This window comes from Acinonyx jubatus, chromosome A2, assembly GCF_027475565.1.
Source record: "Acinonyx jubatus isolate Ajub_Pintada_27869175 chromosome A2, VMU_Ajub_asm_v1.0, whole genome shotgun sequence".
Lineage (NCBI taxonomy): Eukaryota > Metazoa > Chordata > Mammalia > Carnivora > Felidae > Acinonyx > Acinonyx jubatus.
Window position 1 is genome coordinate 59,329,970 of NC_069383.1, and position 21,499 is coordinate 59,351,468.

A 21,499-nucleotide genomic window follows, 5' to 3' on the forward strand; every position below is an offset into this window, starting at 1 on the left:
GAGAGTAATAGATTTTGTTAGACAAGTAATGACAAAAAAAATGGTAGAAAGCTTGAGATACTTGTACTGTGCCTTCATTTATTCTTTGAACAATACTTTTTGGAACTGTACTATGTGCTGGGATAGGTAAAAGGCACTAAAATAAGGCAGATGTGTTCCAACCATCAAAGAGCTTAGAGTATAACTGGGTTTAGGTAGGGAAATTCATGTTTTACTGTTTTTGGGTGGCAAGTTCTGTTGTTTAATTCTTGAACATAGATAAGTAAGCAACTACTACGTAAATAGCATCAGTCATATGAAAGCCATGCTTGGCAGAAGACACGCATGCACAGAAGAATGGAAGCATGTGTGGTTACAAAGTTAGGGCATGTTGTAGTCGCACATACTTACATCATGCTACTGATGGAAGGTTGGATTTAAAAGATAACTCCTTGGAGGTTGATAAGGAGGTGGATGAGAGGCATGTGGCATGCGTCAGGTGAGTGCTTTTCCAAAAGCTAGGGGCTTGCCTCTTGATGTGAGAGGGTGAGGCTGTCACTTGTGACATCATCCCAGTTTTATGATTTCAAAAGTGATGAATGTAAAGTTGATTAGGTTCTATTAAAAATTCAAAAATGATAAGTTATGTAAGAGATACTCTGTTGCTTAAGGCTTTTGTCCTCATTTTTTTAGTATAAAGTATGTGCTATTTTACTTGTTATTTGAGGCGTTTATCTACTAAATATTCTTTAGAGAGGAATGCATTTGATGATAAGCATAGATACTGATCGACAGCATATAAAATATAAGCTTTAGCCAACTTAGTAAGAATAGTGGCACCCCCCCAAAATGCCCATGCCCTAACTCCTGGAACCTGCAAATATGTTACCTTACATGGCAAAAGAAAAGTAAGGTTGCAGATGCAAATAAGGTTGCTAATCAGTTGACTTTAAATAGGCAGATGATCCTGCATCATCTGAGTTGGCCCAATGTATTCATAAGGGTACTTAAAAGTGGAAGACGAAGGCAAAAGGCTCAGTGATGTGAAGCGAGAAAGATGTGACCAGCTATTGCTGGCTTTGAAGATGGAAGGAGGCTACAAGCCAAAGAATATGGGTAATTTCTAGAAGATACCTAAGATAATAAATTTATATTGTTCTAAGGTACTGAATTTGTGGTAATTTATTACGGCAACAAACAGAAAACTAATACATAAATATTTAATAGTGGTAAGGAACATTTACAGGTTACTGTTAGAAAATGCTTGTAACAAAATATATATTAGTGACAACAAGAAGTTGGAGAATAAAATGTCAAAATTAATAGAATTTAAGAGGTTCCTGGGTGGCTCATTTGGTTAAGTGTTCGACTTTTGATTTTGGCTCAGGTCATGATCTCAAGCTCCAAGTTGAACTCTGTGCTGACAGCATGGAGCCTGCTTGGGATTCTTTCTCTTCCTCTCTCTACCCTTTCCCTGCTTGTGTGCTCATGCTCGTTCTCTCTTTCTCTCTCTCTCTCTCTCTAAATAAATAAATAAATAAAAATTAATTAAAATATATTAGAATTTAATATCATAGTTTAAAATCATGATTTGTTGTTTAGAATAAGTGTGAGCCTTAGAGTATTTTTTTTTTTTAATATTTGCTGGTGAAGCAACAATTTGAATCTAACCACATGAAGCTCATTGGCATGATTTAGGGATTTTTACAAGGGGATGTACATATTTTTAAATATAATGCAGAATTATAAAAATATGCTGGCACCCATATTATTTGGATATTGACAGTATAATAAAGTACCTCAAATCTGAGGAATCATGTTTTCTATGTCATGATATTGGTGAAAAGATTTCCTTAATCCTTATTTTCTTAAAGTTTCTAATATTCATAATGAAGTATGTGTATCTTTGTGTACATGTCTGTGTGTGGGGATGTGTGCTTTAACAAAATAAGAATCATTTTCTCTGGGTTACAAATGGTACCATAATGAGCTTTCCCAGGAAAAGTTTTGGTATTGGGGCCAGGTCTCCTGTATAAGGGATTGAATAGAGGACTATATATGTTTCTGCAACTTAAAATGAACCACGTGCAAAATACATTTGGACTCTTAAAGCAAATGTGCAGTTAGTAATTTCTCAAGAATTTTAAAGAGCCCCTCATGAAGGTTGTCAGTGAAGAGCTAGCAGCTGATTGTCCTTTCAGAAATATTACTTATCTTTGAAAAACTTCTTTTTGCCTTGGTTTTCCAGCCATTAGTCTCTCCCAAGAGAACTTTGAACTTAGGTATCACAGAAAGTTCCAGGGATATCAAACACTTCACTTGGTACGTGCTTCCATAACACCGAGGGCCTTCCCATTTAGGTTTAAGTTATAAAGTGTGTTTCCAAAAGCTTAAATCTTTCAAAGTTAGCCAGTAAACTGCACTGTGGCTGTTGTATACAGTGGAATAGAATATCTTATTTGGAAGAGACATTAGTTTCTCCCACTTCCAGGTTGATACTCTTCCTGAGATCAGAAATTTTGTCTCTGTTAATAAAACAATATTGCTGGACTGAGATTTAGTACAGGTAAAGATAAATCTCACTACTTGCTGCTTGCTTTATCTCTTTGAATTTAAATTTCCTTTTCTCTGTCTTTGGAACCTTTTGTGGCCTACTTTCTGGTTGTGAGGCTCAAATGACATAATATATTAGAGACTCATGTGAAATAATCTAAGGCATGGGTTTTCAGTATTTTCTCCTCTGCACCACCCCCCCCCCCCCGCCTGCCAAAGTTAATGTCTGCATGGTGAAATTTATTGGCAAAATTATGTTACTGTATAATACTCATGGAAACTGATGATTTATATTGACTTATAAGATACTCTCAGTAGTCAGGCAGCAAAGAAGCCAGTTTAACCCAGCAGTTCCCACACTTAGCAGACTATGATGCCCTTTTATCACAGAACATACAGTACGTGTTGTTTAACGTTGTTTGGAAACTGCCTTCATGCAGAAACTTACATGTAAGGAAACTAAGGCCTCAGGAGTTTATGGTTGGAACACGGCAGTGGAGGGAGGTACTGCACCTTTACAATCAATTGAAATTCCTTTATTTTCTTCTTTCATTTTGCAGGTAGAGAACCACAGAGGTTTATAAAGGTTTCTATGGGACTAGGGATTTCAGAAATAATTCTTAGTATCTTTAATTGCATAACTTTAAAAAATTTACTTATTGTTAGTACTATCATCGTCGTTATTATATCCCGTTTGATCTTAACTCGCCTCTTTTCAAAGTGTTTGTGGTGACTCTAGTAAAAATTGTGCGTGACATCATTTATTTTATGAATGCATGCTAATAATTATATTTAGGTCTAAAATCATGTCATAGTTTTGTGGAAGACTTAGATAAGAAATTGTAAAGTTTCCTGTGACCATAAATCAGCTGCATGAATCAGCTTCCCCTTGGTTGCAAACTTTATCATAGTTGTGTTTTCCAAGGTCCATCAGTTCTATTTAGACAATAGAGGCCAACGTGTTGAAGGCCTGATATTGTGTGCTCCAGTGGTTAGCAGTCAGGCTTTATCTCTTTAATTGCCAAGGCATGTCCCTGAGGTAGTATTTATTCCAATTTTATAGGTAAGGAATCCGAAATATATTTTCTTGACTCCCCTGTTTGTTAGGAGAGCCATTGTTCTTCTTGTTACTTGAATGCCACCAAGAATCCTAATTATTCCTCCATGTTCTAGAGTCAGTAGCTAAGTGCTCTGAATTCTAGTTCTATATTTCTGGCATTTCCCACTTCCGTTTTTTATTCCTAATGTGACCACTATAATTTAGGTATTCATTGCCTCTTAGGAGTTGCTGGGATAGTTTCATAGGTGGTTCATCCAGTAATGTCTTTTCTGAAAACTGTCCTACATCCCACAGCTAAAATACCTAACTACATCTGTAGATTCCATTGTTCATACCATTGTTACTGTGTTGGGCTGCTATTAAGAGACAATGATGAGGGGTACCTGGGTGGCTCAGTCGGTTAAGCATCCGACTTCAGCTCAGGTCATAATCTCATGGTCCGTGAGTTCGAGCCCCGCGTCAGGCTCTGTGCTGACAGCTCAGAGCCTGGAGCCCGTTTTAGATTCTGTGTCTCCCTCTCTCTCTCTGCCCCTTCCCTGTTCATGCTCTGTTTCTCTCTGTCTCAAAAATAAATAAACATTAAAAAAAATTTTTAAAAAAGAGACAATGATGATAGGTACATTAGTGCTTTGCGCATGACTAAGGAAACCATAGTTTTTCAGTCATTCTTCTGTCAGAGAGAAATAGACTTTATGTAAATATGACTTCAACCAGAATTAAATGTTCATCATTCAAGGATTTCTTTTGGAGGTAAGTTGCACATCCAGTGACCTTATTTGTACTTTTCTCTTCAGTTAGGAACTTGCTTCTGTGAACACTTAACCCCTAGCTTAAATGGATTTCATGCATGTTCATAGCTTTCTGTGCTACACTTTTCTGGGACTTGTGTTTTTATTGACTTGTGTCTCAAAATTGTTACATAAGAGAAGTCTTTAATTCTCTAGATATCTTTGATAAAATCTTTCCTGAATAATGGAAAGTTTTACCCTCTAAATACCCTGAAACATGAATTTCAAATCACTTTGTCCTTCAAGTACTTTACTCCCAGAGAAGATTACATGTGGGTTAATTTTTTTTGTTTGTGTTTTCATTTCTACGATGGAAATGCAATCATGGTTCTGATGGTCGTGGTGTGGAGTTTGTAAACTGCTTGACATAGATGGCACATGCTGTTCTCGGTGCTTTGTATTCAGTAACTCAGCCAATTAGAACATAAAGAATATCTGATATTCTTCCCAACTTAATTTTTTAACCATGAGGTTCAAGTAGATTATAAAACTGCCAAGCCTACCTGATGACAAATACTTACTATAGTTTTTCTTGGTCTATTTCAAGCAATTGTTACTCATTTTTAAATCATCTTGGTGGAACCTTACGACAATTCTTGTCTGAGGAGGAAGAAACTAAGTTATAGGTGAACTAGGGTTGAGATTGATTACTCTTTGCTCTGGTGATTTTATAATGCATTAATGTGCTAAAATCGAAAAGTACTTAAAACCTCATTAGAATTTAACACAGGACAGGGTTTTGAATTATGCATTATTCTCAAGAGATTTATTACAGACCTATACTTATAATGTAGGTGGTAAATTTTGAGTAGGTTAAGAAGATAGCCAAAGAAATTTAAAATATAGTGTATGAATATAAACGTGGAAAACTCTTATCACAGAGTACTTTCCTTAAGATATGGGGACTATTTTCGAACAATTGTTTTTCCATGCCTACCTCAAAATCAATAGTTTTATTATAATTTATATTTAAATTACCAGCATATCAATGAATAAAGTCTTTTTTGTACTATATAATTTCTTTAATGCAATATAGAACTTTATTCTTGAAATTAGAAACCTTTTCATAATAAGCATGGTCCTGTATTTAAATTGAGTATGTGCATATTTTGTACTCAGCGGAAGATCCAGGCTTGTCTAAAATTATGCATACAAATGCTTTGGGGTTTTTCTCATCAAGGAATTTGAAATGTAGTTAAATAAATAATCTTTCTAGCACTCTGATAATTACTAGCCTGGGAAAGATAAGAATTATAGTGAATGGTTGAATATATGATGCCTTTTTGCTATGCCCTTTAAAATGAAATATTTTAATATTCATATTTACATAGCTCACTTAAATCTCTTATGTTTAATATTTTAGATTTGTTAGTCTTTGTAAGAAAATAAATCAAAATTTCTGTACAGCTTTTTGCTCATTTAGGGTCCATTTTTTTTTACTCATTTACATAAATTAGAGAAGAAAAATATATAAAAGCTGGTTCTTGGTGTTTTGAATAAATTCAAGTGTTGAGTATTGGTTAAATATTTAAGAAATTGTATAATTAAAGCCTCGGTGTCAAAATATTTTATTTTATAAATTGTTATACAATATTTTTCTTAAAAAAGAAAAAAGAAGATATGGGGGTTTGTGGATGCTCATCTCCACCATTCTAACCAAAGTAGCCATGTAAATGAATGATTGGCCATGTACCAGTGACACATAGTAAAGACTGAAGGAACCTTGATTTGTTGTGAGGGCCATAGTTTGCTGACCCCTGACATGGAAGGAGGAAAGTGAAGCAAAGTGTTTGTTTGTTTGTTTAAGTTTATTTATTTTGAGGGAGGGAAAGGGGCAGAGAGCAAGAGAGAGAGGGAGAGAGAATCCTAAGCAGGCTCCGTGATGTCAATGCAGAACCCTAGGTGGGTCTCAAACTTACTGATCATTAGATCATGACCTGAGCCTAAGTCTGGTGCTTAACTGACTGAGCCACCCAGGCACACCAACCAAGAGAAGGTTCTTAATATTTGGTCCATTGATCACTTTTAGACATTAGCATGCAGAATGTTGTACACTGGTTTCTTTTTCTTGTGAAATGTTTCATGCCTGTCTTCACTGCCTGAGTGATTATGCCCCCCAAATATTAAAAAGCATTCTATTTATTAAAAATGGCAGGGGCGCCTGGGTGGCACAGTCGGTTAAGCGTCCGACTTCAGCCAGGTCATGATCTCGCGGTCTGGGAGTTTGAGCCCCGCGTCAGGCTCTGGGCTGATGGCTCAGAGCCTGGAGCCTGTTTCCGATTCTGTGTCTCCCTCTCTCTCTGCCCCTCCCCCGTTCATGCTCTGTCTCTCTCTGTCCCAAAAATAAATAAACGTTGGAAAAAAAAAATTAAAAAAAAATAAATAAAAATGGCAAAAGTTTATAAATAAATGTGTCCTGGATTATTCAAACAGATCTCTAGGAGATGCTGAGAAATAGTTAAACCTCATCAAAGTTGCCCATCAATTAGAAAGCCAGTTCCTACAAGACTGAGTAAAAAGGATTGTAAAAGGCGATGGTTTTGAAACTATGCTCTACAGAAAAATCCAACAGATTGCTCACGGGCTTCTGTGGGTGATGAGGGAGTCAGAAAGGAAAGTGTCACTGCTGCTCCTGATTCTTCAATGGAGGCAATTCACCTTTGTATTTTATTTCTTTAAGTCTCTGCATATTAATTAATATAAATATAAGAAATGAGATCATACTTCTTGAAAACTAGTTGTGTAATAGTAAGTTAATGAACAATTTACTGTTGTTGTTTTCTCCCTAGCCTGTGCAGTATTTCTTTGGATATACTTTATCATGGGCAATAGTTCTACTTGACACTTTTTTTTTTAACAGAGAATTTAATAATGGCAAAGTAATATCAGTCTTAAATTTAGTCATGTCTGTGGGAAATATGGCTGACCAGACTATGAGTCTGTTAGCCATAATGGTACTTTTTTGTATTTTGGAGCAGGTTTTCTTTCCCTGGAAAAACACTACACCTATTGAAGGTTAGAATTGTAATTCCAATGTAGAAAATTCTTCCAAGTATCTACTTTGGGAATATTTAAGTAATATTATTAATTCTTAAGCTGTATAGCAGATTTTAGTCTAGGTAACACAAGAGATGCATTTGTACATTCCTTCATTTATTGATTTTTTTTTTTTAAGTGCCTACTATATCCTAAGCACCTGGGGCCTGTAGTAAATATAGTCTAGTTGCAAGAGAAAGAAAAAAAGCATTTGATTTTGGTATCACATTTCTCTTTTGAATTAGTATTAATACTATTTACTTGGGGGAAAAGCTCATGATAAATAAAGCAATTTAATTTCTTAAAATGTTATATTTGATGAGGACATTTTTGGATCTGCCATTTAAACCTTAGAAAATTTCTGGTGTGGATAGGGTGGGTTCAGGGGTGGACACATCAGGTTTTATTATCTCTGTTTTGGTGATGTAAAAGAAAATGAGAATGAAGAAGCTTAATGATACCCAAGGGCACTGTTCTTACATCAGAGATCTGTTAGACTGCCTGTTTCCTTCTCTCTCTCTTCTTTACCATGCTGCACTCTGCCTCTTCCTCACTTACTACCCCTTAGGGCTTTCTCATGTAAAGTGAGCTACTCACACAGAGAATAAATAGATCCTTTAAAATGTTTAGTTAATATTTTAACTCATGATTCTTACCGTCTACCATTCACCAAAGTACAGCATAATTTTAAAACAGAAAATAGATTTTTAAATATTTTCATAATATGTAGACAATTTTATAGAACTAAAAAGTATATTAGGGTCATCAAGTTCCTTTTTTTTCCTTGTGCTTATGTTTTGGTGCTCAAGTTATAATTAGCTCATACCCCTCATTGCTAAAGCCTGAAACACAGGTTAATACCGGTAAATACACACTGAAGGCATAATTTGGATACCCTCTGATCTCTTAAAAGCTCTTAAATGATTCTAAAATATTCTTGGTTAATTGTTTTTGCCAGTACTTCAAATTTAGTTTTTGTATTTCTCAGGGTATACTCAAGAATGGCTTAACTTTTTCCTTTCACCCCAATATACCATACCATTGCCAATTGTACCCTCGCATAGCCAAATCCTTTTCCTGAGAAATTAGAGATATTTAAGCCGACAGTGATTTGTTCTATCTGGAAAATTATTGTAGGTGGTAAGTAAGCAGCAGACGTCTAGAAATGATGATCTTGTTTTCACATAAATATCTTCAGCTGTAAAGAGTTCAGTTAGAGAAATATATCAGATATATATGTGAATAGTTGACATAGTTTATGTTCTGTTAACCTTGTTTATTTTTACAGCATGTTGGTTTTATTGTTGTCTTAATATTTACGTTATATCTATTTTTGGTCACTTCAAAAATGAATAAAGCTTATGTTGTAAAATATTTTTCCTACATGGTATTTTCCTGAAGTTTTAATAAAACATCACTAGTTTAATCAGCACTCAGTGCTCATATTTTGTGCAAGATTATAATTGCAAGCATGTATCTTTGATTCTTCATGGTTGTTTGTATATATCATATCATACAGTATGATAATGAGAAAGCAAAATTCATAACTATCTGTACATCTGGCTCAGAATTTTCATTATTAGGTTTATTCTTATTATTTTTGTGTACAAAATGCTTATGAAAAAAAAAAAGAACCACTACAGCAGTGGATATTCTATTGAAAAACTGAAGAATAGTGTCAGTGGAAGTTGAAGGAAAAAATGAACCTCTTTTTTGAAATAAGATGATTAAAAATTAAATTTTATGTAGTGTTCTTTTTTTTTTTTTCCATATCAGACAGGTAAAGTGCCAAGGTCATAATAAGGTTTGAGGGAGGCACATATCACACAAAGGTGTGAACACGCAGTCATGCTTAGGACTACAAAAGGATCTAATATTCATAATCATATGCTAATAAAAGGAGATTTTCTGTAGCTATCTGTAAACCTCAGTCCTCCTTTGAATAATTTTGAATACCATGTGTCTTCAGTATTGTTACCATTAAAAAGTATAAAGTTAATACCCATACTTTTTATAAAATAATTCTTAAAGTATAAAAGTATAATTAAGAGCAAAAGTCTTTTCCTCTACCTATACCCCTCCCCTCCCATATTTAATCACATCAAAAAGGTTAAAGTACAGATCATTAGAGTTGAGTATTTCAGTTTTCCTTTCTGAAGTAGTATCTCAATCTTGTTTTCTATAATACAGTGCTTCAAGAAATTATCTTAAAGAATTCAAATGGTGCAAATTAGCGATCTCAGAGCTCTCAGATGTAGGGAATACTTTTAGAGAGATTAATCTAGACAGAAGTCTTAAGATGTATACATACATATATTAATATATAGGTGGGGCACCTGGGTAGCTCACTTGGTTAAGCAACCAACTCTTAATTTTGGCTCAGGTCATGATGTCACAGAAGGGAGATTGAGCCCACTGTCAGGCTCATGCTGAGTGTGGAGCCTGTTTGAGATTCTCTCTGTCCCTCTTTCTCTCTCACCCACTCTTGTGCATGCGTGCTCTCTCTCTTTCAAAAAGAAATAGATATAAGTAATGTGCAGATACACACACACACACACACAAACACACACGTGTGTATATGTGTGTCAGAGATACATGGTACATCACTTCACAGAGTAATTTTATGGAAGAAAGTAGATATCCTTTGTTTATTGAGGTGGAATGAGAGGAGGGTAGTGGAAAGACATACCTGATATATATGTATTGGGTATTATATATATGTGTGTGTGTGTATGTATATGTGTGTATATGTGTATATAATGTAAACATGTATAATTAATACTTTACTATATGTTTTTGTCTATATACATTAATACAATCCTATAACTTTATATGATATACAGCATTAATAAAATGTATGTTTAATATCTTCCCATTACCCTCATTCTCATTCCATTACAATAGACAATGGATACCTACTTTCTTGTATGAAATCTCTGTGAGGTGCTGATGTTTTATGCATTTGATGCAGTGAAGACACCCTGGAAATACAATGTTAGTGTCCAATACTAAACTATGAGTTCCTTAGGAATAAAGACCATGTGGGTGTCCGAGAGGGGAGGGAAGAAGATGGCGGCGTAGGAGGACGCTGGGCTCACCTCCCGTCCTGCTGATCACTTAGATTCCACCTACACCTGCCTAAATAACCCAGAAAACCGCCCGAGGATTAGCAGAACGGAGTCGCCGGAGCCAAGCGCAGACGAGAGGCCCACGGAAGAGGGTACGAAGGGCGGCGAGGCGGTGCGTCCTCCACGGACTGGCGGGAGGGAGCCGGGGTGGAGGGGCGGCCCGCCGGCCAAGCAGAAGCCCAAGTCTGGCTGGCAAAAGCGGAGGGGCCGTGCGGAGTGTGTTCCAACACTGAGTGGGGACTTGACATCTGGAAGGTTATAAGCTAACAGCTCTGCCTGGAGAACGGGAGGGCTGGAGGACAACTGGAGGGAGAGTTGTTGAGCCCCGGACGACAGAGTGCAGCTTGGCAGGAAACAAAGGCGCTCGCCAAGCCATCTCCCTCGCCCATCCCCCAGCCAAAATCCCAAATGGAACCGGTTCCTCCCAGGGAACTTGCTTGCTCCGCGCAAACACCCGACGCTGTGCTTCTGCGGAGCCACCCCTCTGGCAGCGGGTCTGACTCCCTCCCGCTGCCACAGGGCCCCTCCTGAAGTGGATCACCTAAGGAGAAGCGAGCTAAGCCTGCCCCTCCTGCCCCTGTGCACCTTGCCGATCCACCCCAGCTAATATGCCAGATCCCCAGCACCACAAGCCTGGCAGTGTGCAAGTAGCCCAGACAGGCCACGCCACCCCACAGTGAATCCCGCCCCTAGGAGAGGGGAAGAGAAGGCACACACCAGTCTGACTGTGGCCCCAGCGGTGGGCTGGGGGCAGACATCAGGTCGGACTGCGGCCCCGCCCACCAACTCCAGTTATACACCACAGCACAGGGGAAGTGCCATGCAGGTCCTCACCACGCCAGGGACTATCCAAAATGACCAAACGGAAGAATTCCCTTCAGAAGAATCTCCAGGATATTACAACAGCTAATGAACTAATCAAAAAGGATTTAAATAATATAACAGAAAGTGAATTTAGAATAATAGTCATAAAATTAATCGCTGGGCTTGAAAACAGTATAGAGGACAGCAGAGAATCTCTTGCTACAGAGATCAAGGGACTAAGGAACAGTCACGAGGAGCTGAAAAGCACTTTAAATGAAATGCAAAACAAAATGGAAACGACGACAGCTCGGATTGAAGAGGCAGAGGAGAGAATAGGTGAACTAGAAGATAAAGTTATGGAAAACGAGGAAGCTGAGAGAAAGAGAGAGAAAAAAATCCAGGAGTATGAGGGGAAAATTAGAGAACTAAGTGATACACTAAAAAGAAATAATATACGCATAATTGGTATCCCAGAGGAGGAAGAGAGAGGGAAAGGTGCTGAAGGGGTACTTGAAGAAATAATAGCTGAGAACTTCCCTGAACTGGGGAAGGAAAAAGGCATTGAAATCCAAGAGGCACAGAGAACTCCCTTCAGACGTAACTTGAATCGATCTTCTGCAGGACATATCATAGTGAAACTGGCAAAATACAAGGATAAAGAGAAAATTCTGAAAGCAGCAAGGGATAAACGTGCCCTCACATATAAAGGGAGACCTATAAGACTCGTAACTGATCTCTCTTTTGAAACTTGGCAGGCCAGAAAGAATTGGCATGATATTTTCAGTGTGCTAAACAGGAAAAATATGCAGCCGAGAATCCTTTATCCAGCAAGTCTGTCATTTAGAATAGAAGGAGAGATAAAGGTCTTCCCAAACAAACAAAAACTGAAGGAATTCGTCACCACTAAACCAACCCTACAAGAGATCCTAAGGGGGATCCTGTGAGACAAAGTACCAGAGACATCGCTACAAGCATAAAACATACAGACATCACAATGACTCTAAACCCGTATCTTTCTATAATAACACTGAATGTAAATGGATTAAATGCGCCAACCAAAAGACATAGGGTATCAGAATGGATAAAAAAACAAGACCCACCTATTTGCTGTCTACAAGAGACTCATTTTAGACCCGAGGACACCTTTAGATTGAGAGTGAGGGGATGGAGAACTATTTATCATGTCACTGGAAGCCAAAAGAAAGCTGGAGTAGCCATACTTATATCAGACAAACTAGACTTTAAATTAAAGGCTGTAACAAGAGATGAAGAAGGGCATTATATAATAATTACAGGGTCTAGCCATCAGGAAGAGCTAACAATTATAAATGTCTATGCGCCGAATACCGGAGCCCCCAAATATATAAAACAATTACTCATAAACATAAGCAACCTTATTGAGAAGAATGTGGTAATTGCAGGGGACTTTAACACTCCACTTACAGAAATGGATAAATCATCTAGACACATGGTCAATAAAGAAACAAGGGCCCTGAATGAGACACTGGATCAGATGGACTTGACAGATATATTTAGAACTCTGCATCCCAAAGCAACAGAATATACTTTCTTCTCGAGTGCACATGGAACATTCTCCAAGATAGATGATATACTGGGTCACAAAACAGCCCTTCATAAGTATACAAGAATTGAAATTATACCATGCATACTTTCAGACCACAATACTATGAAGCTTGAAATCAACCACAGGAAAAAGTCTGGAAAACCTCCAAAAGCATGGAAGTTAAAGAACTCCCTACTAAAGAATGAGTGGGTCAACCAGGCAATTAGAGAAGAAATTAAAAAATATATGGAAACAAACGAAAATGAAAATACAACAATCCAAACGCTTTGGGATGCAGCGAAGGCAGTCCTGAGAGGAAAATACATTGCAATCCAGGCCTATCTCAAGAAACAAGAAAAATCCCAAATACAAAATCTAACAGCACACCTAAAGGAAATAGAAGCAGAACAGCAAAGGCAGCCTAAACCCAGCAGAAGAAGAGAAATAATAAAGATTAGAGCAGAAATAAACAATATAGAATCTAAAAAAACTGTAGAGCAGATCAACGAAACCAAGAGTTGGTTTTTTTGAAAAAATAAACAAAATTGACAAACCTCTAGCCAGACTTCTCAAAAAGAAAAGGGAGATGATCCAAATAGATAAAATCATGAAAGAAAATGGAATTATTACAAGCAATCCCTCAGAGATACAAACAATTAGCACGGAATACTATGAAAAATTATATGCCAACAAACTGGACAACCTGGAAGAAATGGACAAATTCCTAAACACCCACACTCTTCCAAAACTCAATCAGGAGGAAATAGAAAGCTTGAACAGACCCATAACCAGCGAAGAAATTGAATCAGTTATCAAAAATCTCCCAAAAAATAAGAGTCCAGGACCAGATGGCTTCCCAGGGGAGTTCTACCAGACGTTTAAGGCAGAGATAATACCTATCCTTCTCAAGCTATTCCAAGAAATAGAAAGGGAAGGGAAACTTCCAGACTCATTCTATGAAGCCAGTATTACTTTGATTCCTAAACCAGACAGAGACCCAGTAAAAAAAAGAGAACTACAGGCCAATATCCCTGATGAATATGGATGCAAAAATTCTCAATAAGATACTAGCAAATCGAATTCAATGGCATATAAAAAGAATTATTCACCATGATCAAGTGGGATTCATTCCTGGGGTGCAGGGCTGGTTCAACATTCGCAAATCAATCAAAGTGATACATCACATTAATAAAAGAAAAGTTAAGAACCATATGATCCTGTCAATCGATGCAGAAAAGGCCTTTGACAAAATCCAGCACCTTTCTTAATAAAAACCCTTGAGAAAGTCGGGATAGAAGGAACATACTTAAAGATCATAAAAGCCATTTATGAAAAGCCCACAGCTCACATCATCCTCAATGGGGAAAAACTGAGAGCTTTTTCCCTGAGATCAGGAACACGACAGGGATGCCCACTCTCACCGCTGTTGTTTAACATAGTGCTGGAAGTTCTAGCATCAGCAATCAGACAACAAAAGGAAATCAAAGGCATCCAAATTGGCAAACATGAAGTCAAGCTATCACTTTTTGCAGAAGACATGATATTATACATGGAAAACCCGACAGACTCCACCAAAAGTCTGCTAGAACTGATACATGAATTTAGCAAAGTTGCAGGGTACAAAATCAATGTACGGCAATCAGTTGCATTCTTATACACTAACAATGAAGCAACAGAAAGACAAATAAAGAAACTGATCCCATTCATAATTGCACCAAGAAGCATAAAATACCTAGGAATAAATCTAACCAAAGATGTAAAAGATCTGTATGCTGAAAACTATAGAAAGCTTATGAAGGTAATTGAAGAAGATATAAAGAAATGGAAAGACCTTCCCTGCTCATGGATTGGAAGAATAAATATTGTCAAAATGTCAATACTACCCAAAGCTATCTACACATTCAATGCAATCCCGATCAAAATTGCACCAGCATTCTTCTCGAAACTAGAACAAGCAATCCTGAAATTCATATGGAACCATAAAAGGCCCCGAATAGCCATAGTAATTTTGAAGAAGAAGACCAAAGCAGGAGGCATCACAATCCCAGAATTTAGCCTCTACTACAAAGCTGTCATCATCAAGACAACATGGTATTGGCACAAAAACAGACACATAGACCAATGGAATAGAATAGAAACCCCAGAACTAGACCCACAAACGTGTGGCCAACTCAGCTTTGACAAAGCAGGAAAGAACATCCAATGGAAAAAAGACAGTCTCTTTAACAAATGGTGCTGGGAGAACTGGACAGCAACATGAAGAAGGTTGAAACTAGACCACTTTCTCACACCATTCACAAAAATAAACTCAAAATGGATAAAGGACCTGAATGTGAGACAGGAAACCATCAAAACCTTAGAGGAGAAAGCAGGAAAGGACCTCTCTGACCTCAGCTGTAGCAATCTCTTACTCGACACATCCCCAAAGGCAAGGGAATTAAAAGCAAAAGTGAATTACTGGGACCTTATGAAGATAAAAAGCTTCTGCACAGCAAAGGAAACAACCAACAAAACTAAAAGGCAACCAACGGAATGGGAAAAGATATTTGCAAATGACATATCGGACAAAGGGCTAGTATCCAAAATCTATAAAGAGCTCACCAAACTCCACACCCGAAAAACAAATAACCCAGTGAAGACATGGGCAGAAAACATGAATAGACACTTCTCTAAAGAAGACATCCGGATGGCCAACAGGCACATGAAAAGATGTTCAACGTCGCTCCTCATCAGGGAAATACAAATCAAAACCACACTCAGGTATCACCTCACGCCAGTCAGAGTGGCCAAAATGAACAAATCAGGAGACTATAGATGCTGGAGAGGATGTGGAAAAATGGGAACCCTCTTGCACTGTTGGTGGGAATGCAAATTGGTGCAGCCGCTCTGGAAAGCAGTGTGGAGTTTCCTCAGAAAATTAAAAATAGACCTACCCTATGACCCAGCAATAGCACCGCTAGGAATTTATCCAAGGGATCCAGGAGTGCTGATGCATAGGGGCACTTGTACCCCAATGTTTATAGCAGCACTCTCAACAATAGCCAAATTATGGAAAGAACCTAAATTTCCATCAACTGATGAATGGATAAAGAAATTGTGGTTTATATACACAATGGAATACTACGTGGCAATGAGAAAGAATGAAATATGGCCTTTTGTAGCAACGTGGATGGAACTGGAGAGTGTGATGCTAAGTAAAATAAGCCATACAGAGAAAGACAGATACCATATGGTTTCACTCTTATGTTGATCCTAAGAAACTTAACAGAAACCCATGGGGGAAGGGAAGGAAAAAAAAAAAAAGGTTAGAGTGGGAGAGAGCCAAAACATAAGAGACTGTTAAAAACTGAGAACAAACTGAGCGTTGATGGGGGATGGGAGGGAGGGGAGGGTGGGTGATGGGTATTGAGGAGGGCCCCTTTTGGGATGAGCACTGGGTGTTGTATGGAAACCAATTTGACAATAAATTTCATATAAAAAAAAAAAAGAATAAAGACCATGTGTTGGTTACCAATTGTTAGCATTAATTTGTAACCCTGTTTAAGGTTTTACGTATTTGAAGTCAGTCTAGTTGGTAATTGGGTCCTTTTTGAACTTCAGAAAGGATGGAGCATACATAGAATCAAAGAAATAAAGTTATTTTGGAAATTCAGATGTAACTGGACTTAATACTCAGGACCCTCACTTATATTCTGTCTAAACTTGGATGAGATACTTAATTTTTTTTTTAGATTAATTTTCCTCCTCTATAAAGATAAAAGAATATTCATATCATATGGTTATTCAGTGTATTAAATGAGTTTAAAACAGTTGGTAAAAGGCGTGTAAGATATTTTAGTTCAGATCTCTATAGTTAAATATCTTGAAATGATTCCTTTGCTTTTTAAATAAACTTTCCAATTTATAGTCGAATATTTAATACTTAAATTTTATATGTACGTGGTCAAGGTAAATTATGAATTTTATTTGCCATTTAATGGATTTTTCCATATTAATTGGCTTTAGGTATCACACGGTTGCATTTTTTTTTTTTTTATCTAAGAAAATAAAATTGAAAGGTTATTGAGAAGTAGGCCCAAAAATGTGCGAGTTCAGGACACACAAAAGGAGCCAATTGAAAAGAAAGCAGTGTGTTTCTCAGCTTTTGTTCCTGGAAGGAAGATAGGAATACTTCCATCTGCCAAGGACATGGCAGGAATAACGGTCCACAAATGCATTAAAAAGGGTACTGTAAGAGTTTTCATGCTTCAGAGATAAACATATAATTATTACCATATACAGGTTAAAAATAGTATGGAAATAGTTTTTCATGGAAGATTAACAACTGAAGCCAGAAATGTTTCTGTTGCTCGTATGGAAATTGCTTTGTTAGATGATTGTACTCACTGGGTAAGAAGTAGTTAGTAATTTGTGTGACTTGTTACTGTCAAAATCCTGCATGGAGTGACTTTGATTTTAGATAAAGTTGTATATGGGTAGAATTATGATTTCGCTTTTGGCTTTTGAATCACAAGCAGATTTTTAGTAGCAAAGAAAAACCTTCCCTCTGGCCTTGTTGTCAGAGTGTAATGTTCATGCACGCTTGCATAAGTGTTCATAACAAGCTTGTAGATCCCAAAAGGAGCTGAAGAATAATTTCTGGTGGTCTTTGTGTAATTGCTGCCAGCTGAGGAAGCAAAATTCCAAATCAGTTTAAGTAACTTTCACAAATAACACTTACCATAATTATAAGGTAAAGCTCAATATATAGTTTATATAATAGAGTCTTACCTCACCACAAAGTAGTCAAAGAACAGTCAAGCAGAGGTCTTCACAGAGGTATATTTTAACCTTTTGCTTGACACTCTACTTCTTTAGGTTTATTAAAACCTTCTGGCTGTGCATTTGAAATTGTGCCTGTTTAAAACATCCTTGTATGAATTTTCTGTTTTGCTGTGAGCATTTCCAAGAGCACCTCACAATAACGCTAAGAAGGTGATCCTCAAAAGGCAGAAAATGCTACATCTTTGCTTAGGTATATTGGAATAAAGTGGTTTTGAGATCTTGGCCAAGGACAGTTAGTGTTATTTATTTACTTTTCAAATAGTGTGTTCAACTTTGGGGGAAATAAAACTTAAAAACCAGACCCTAAGATGGGATATTAGTAAGTAATCATACCATAAAATTGTTAATTTTCAGAAAAGTTTAGCATAGTATTCACTTAAATATGGAACTTCTCATGATACCTTTGTTTTATGGTTAGATTTAATTTTGGGCAGCTTCTTTTTATTGTTTTCAACATTTATTTATTTTTGAGACAGAAGAAGTGGGAGAGGGGCCGAGAGAGAGGGAGACACAGAATCCAAAGCAGGCTCCAGGCTCTGAGCTGTCAGCACAGAGCCTGACACGGGGTTCAGACTCACAAAATGTGAGCTCATGACGTGAGCCAAAGTCAGACGCTTAACCAACGAGCCACCCAGGCACCCCAATTTTGTGCAACTTCTTAGAAACATTTCTAGTATTTGCAAAGGGTAAATTTGTATGTTTGTGGCTAAAATTCAATCATAATTTTTAAAAGCAAGTTGAGAAACGTCAGTATTATGCATATCCTGCCATATACATTTCTGTATCATTTAATCCTATGTTCATTTTTACTTATCTGTTAAAATTATAGAAAGTGTTCTTTAAGATGTTATGCTATACAGACAGGTTTCATATATAAGAAATTATTTAACTTGATATCCCTATTTCCACACCTTCCTTTCCCTCATTAAAACATGCTTTCTTCTCTACTTTCCCTTTTTTTGAGTGCTACTTTCCCATTAAAATGTCTAGAAACTTAGGGGCTCCTGGGTGACTCAGTTAGTTAAGCAACCCACTTTGTCTCAGGTCATGATCTCATGGTTTGTGAGTCCTAGCCCTGCGTTGGGCTCTTTGCTGACAGCTCAGAACCTGGAGCCTGCTTCAGATTCTGTGTCTGCCTTTCTCTTTGCCCCTCCCCACTCACACTGTCTGTCTGTCTCTCTCTCTCAGAAACAAATATTAAAAAACTTTTTTTAAGAAGTCTACAAAGTTGAATCATTGAGGGAATTCTGAATATGCTTTCTTTGCTATGTATGTAAGACCTGTACAGGTCATGTGCTCATCCTTGTAGTCAAGGTCCCCCTTCATATCTAAAAATAATTACTTTCCTTACCTTTCATCCTGTGGCACATTAGCAATAATATCTGGAGACATTTTGAGTTGTCATAAACGAGGGTGTGGTGCTACGGGCAGATAATGAGCCGAGGTTGTGGATGATGATAAACATCATACAAAGCACAGGACAGTCTCCAGTGATCATTACTCAAGCCTAGAGTGACCATCATGTTCAGGTTGAAAACCCCTGCTCTAATTTCTGTTTGATCATTTGTTCTCCAGATGATTCTTTTTAAAATACTACTTATGCTGTGTAAATCACCTGATGAAGCATCTTCAAGGGTGTTGTTATGAGTACATGATCTAAGTTCTGTACCCTGGTTTCAAACTTAATTAATACATCCCATCCCTGCTGCTGTGAGATCTTCTGTTGCCTTTGTTAGTGAGGGAGTTGACTTAACAGTCCTACTCTGGCATGTATTTGGGCCCCATATCTTCACAACAGCCGCCTGCCCTTACCCTGGTGGTGCTGGGGAATTCTTCTACCTGTACTTCTGAACTAGTCAAGTCCCGGAAGATATAGTTAACCATTGTACAAAATCATTTCAGTGAGTTTATGTCATTATCTGTATACTACTTATTCACCATGTATTTTCTCATTTCTGTGATTATCTTCAGTTTAAAACATTATTTCTATCAATGAAATCCATTGTGCAAAAATAATATGGAGCTGGGAATGCAAGCTGGTGCAGCCACTGGAAACCAGTATGGAGGTTCCTCAAAAAACTAAAAATAGAACTACTCTACGACCCAGTAATTGCACAACTAGGTATTTATCCAAGGGATACAGGTGTGCTGTTTCAAAGGGACACATGCACCCAAATGTTTATAGTAGCATTTTCAACAATAGCCAATGTATGAAAAGAGCCTAAATATCCATTGAGGAATGAATGGATAAAGAAGATGTGGTATACATATACAATGGAGTATTACTCAGCAATCAAAAAGAATGAAATCTTGCCATTTGCAACTATGTGGATAGAACTGGAGGGTATTATGCTAAGTGAAATTATTCAGAGAAAGACAAATACCATATGACTTCACTCACATGAGGACTTTAAGAGACAAAACATATGAACATAAGGGAAGGGAAACAAAAATAATATAAAAACAGGGAGAGGGACAAAACAGAAGAGACTCATAAATATGGAGAACAAACAGGATTACTGGAGGCGTTGTGGGAGGGGGGATGGGCTAAATGGGTAAGGGGCATTAAGGAATCTACTCCTGAAATCATTGTTGTACTTTATGCAAACTTATTTGGATGTAAATTTAAGAAAATAATAATATTGAGCATATTCCCTTTGGAAACCAGAAATCTTATCTATTTGAGCAGAATGAGAAGTTTCAGTCTCCTTGATTTCTTGTTAGATTCTTAAGCAGCCTTTGAGGCATTATCAGATAATATTAAGATACAAACCCTTGTATTACTCTTCAACTTTTTGGTATATGTTTCACTATAAAATTCCTTATAGATTATAAATCTTTTTATGACAGAACCTACCTGATAATACATTGCTATGTAACTCACAGTTGGATATATAGCACTATGTATATACATAATAGATAGTTATTAACTGTGTGAACAGAGTAACATGGTCAAGTCATCAAAAGTCATACTGGAAACAAAGTAAACAGAAAGCAGAATCTTAGCCTGGGCAGATTTATAGATTATAAGGACTAAATAGATACATTCATCTTTTTTGCTGAAATTTTCCTAAAAATGAACTAAAACAACAAAAAACAGGACATATATTCCATTCTGAAAATAGGGAACAACCTCATCCTTAAATCCTAAACTTCTAGGAATATCTTCCAGATGTTATTCAATTTGGACCTAATTTTTAAAACAGGATACAGAGATTCATTACTTATGTCCGATAAATAAAAGTGTTCCTTGGCAGTATACAAAGGAAGAAACTTAGTTCAAGGGAGTTTCCCAATTAATGCAATTTGGCAGAATGAGGCTGGGTCAGTGTTAGGGAGTTGATATCTGCCCTTTGCAAATCCGTTTTCCAATTTAGGAATGGGCAGTAGAGGATAGAAGGACTTGCAGTCATGGTGTTTTTTGTTTTGTTTTTGTTTTTAATTTGTTTATTTAATTCTGTTTTAAGGATTAAATAAAACATGTAAGACAGATTCTGCTAGGTGCCCATCTTCTCACTTCAGAACTCAATTTTTGCTGACACAGCAGCATCATTTCTCAACCATGCAGCTTCAGATGGTCTCTGACATAACCAATGATTTCCTAGAGTCTGTATTTAAAAAGACCCCTTTCTCTCTTGCTTCCTTCTATCTGGAAAATATCTAATATGCATCATTAAAGGAACATAAGTATTTCTTCTGATTTCAAAAAAAGAATATTCTCTCTTTCCAATAATCAAAATATTATAGCACATCTATTATTTTA

At 37.1% G+C, this 21,499-nt stretch overlaps 1 protein-coding gene and 1 non-coding gene across 19 annotated transcripts in view; one reads left to right on the plus strand and one right to left on the minus strand.

Annotated features, from left to right (window-relative positions):
- CRPPA (CDP-L-ribitol pyrophosphorylase A) overlaps positions 1–21,499 on the plus strand; it is a 481,097-nt gene that overhangs the window by 271,868 nt on the left and 187,730 nt on the right. The window lies entirely within an intron of this gene.
- Positions 9,187–9,286, minus strand: LOC113603116 (small nucleolar RNA U13). Its single transcript, XR_003424667.1, has one exon. It is a non-coding gene; the product is annotated as a small nucleolar RNA U13 (small nucleolar RNA).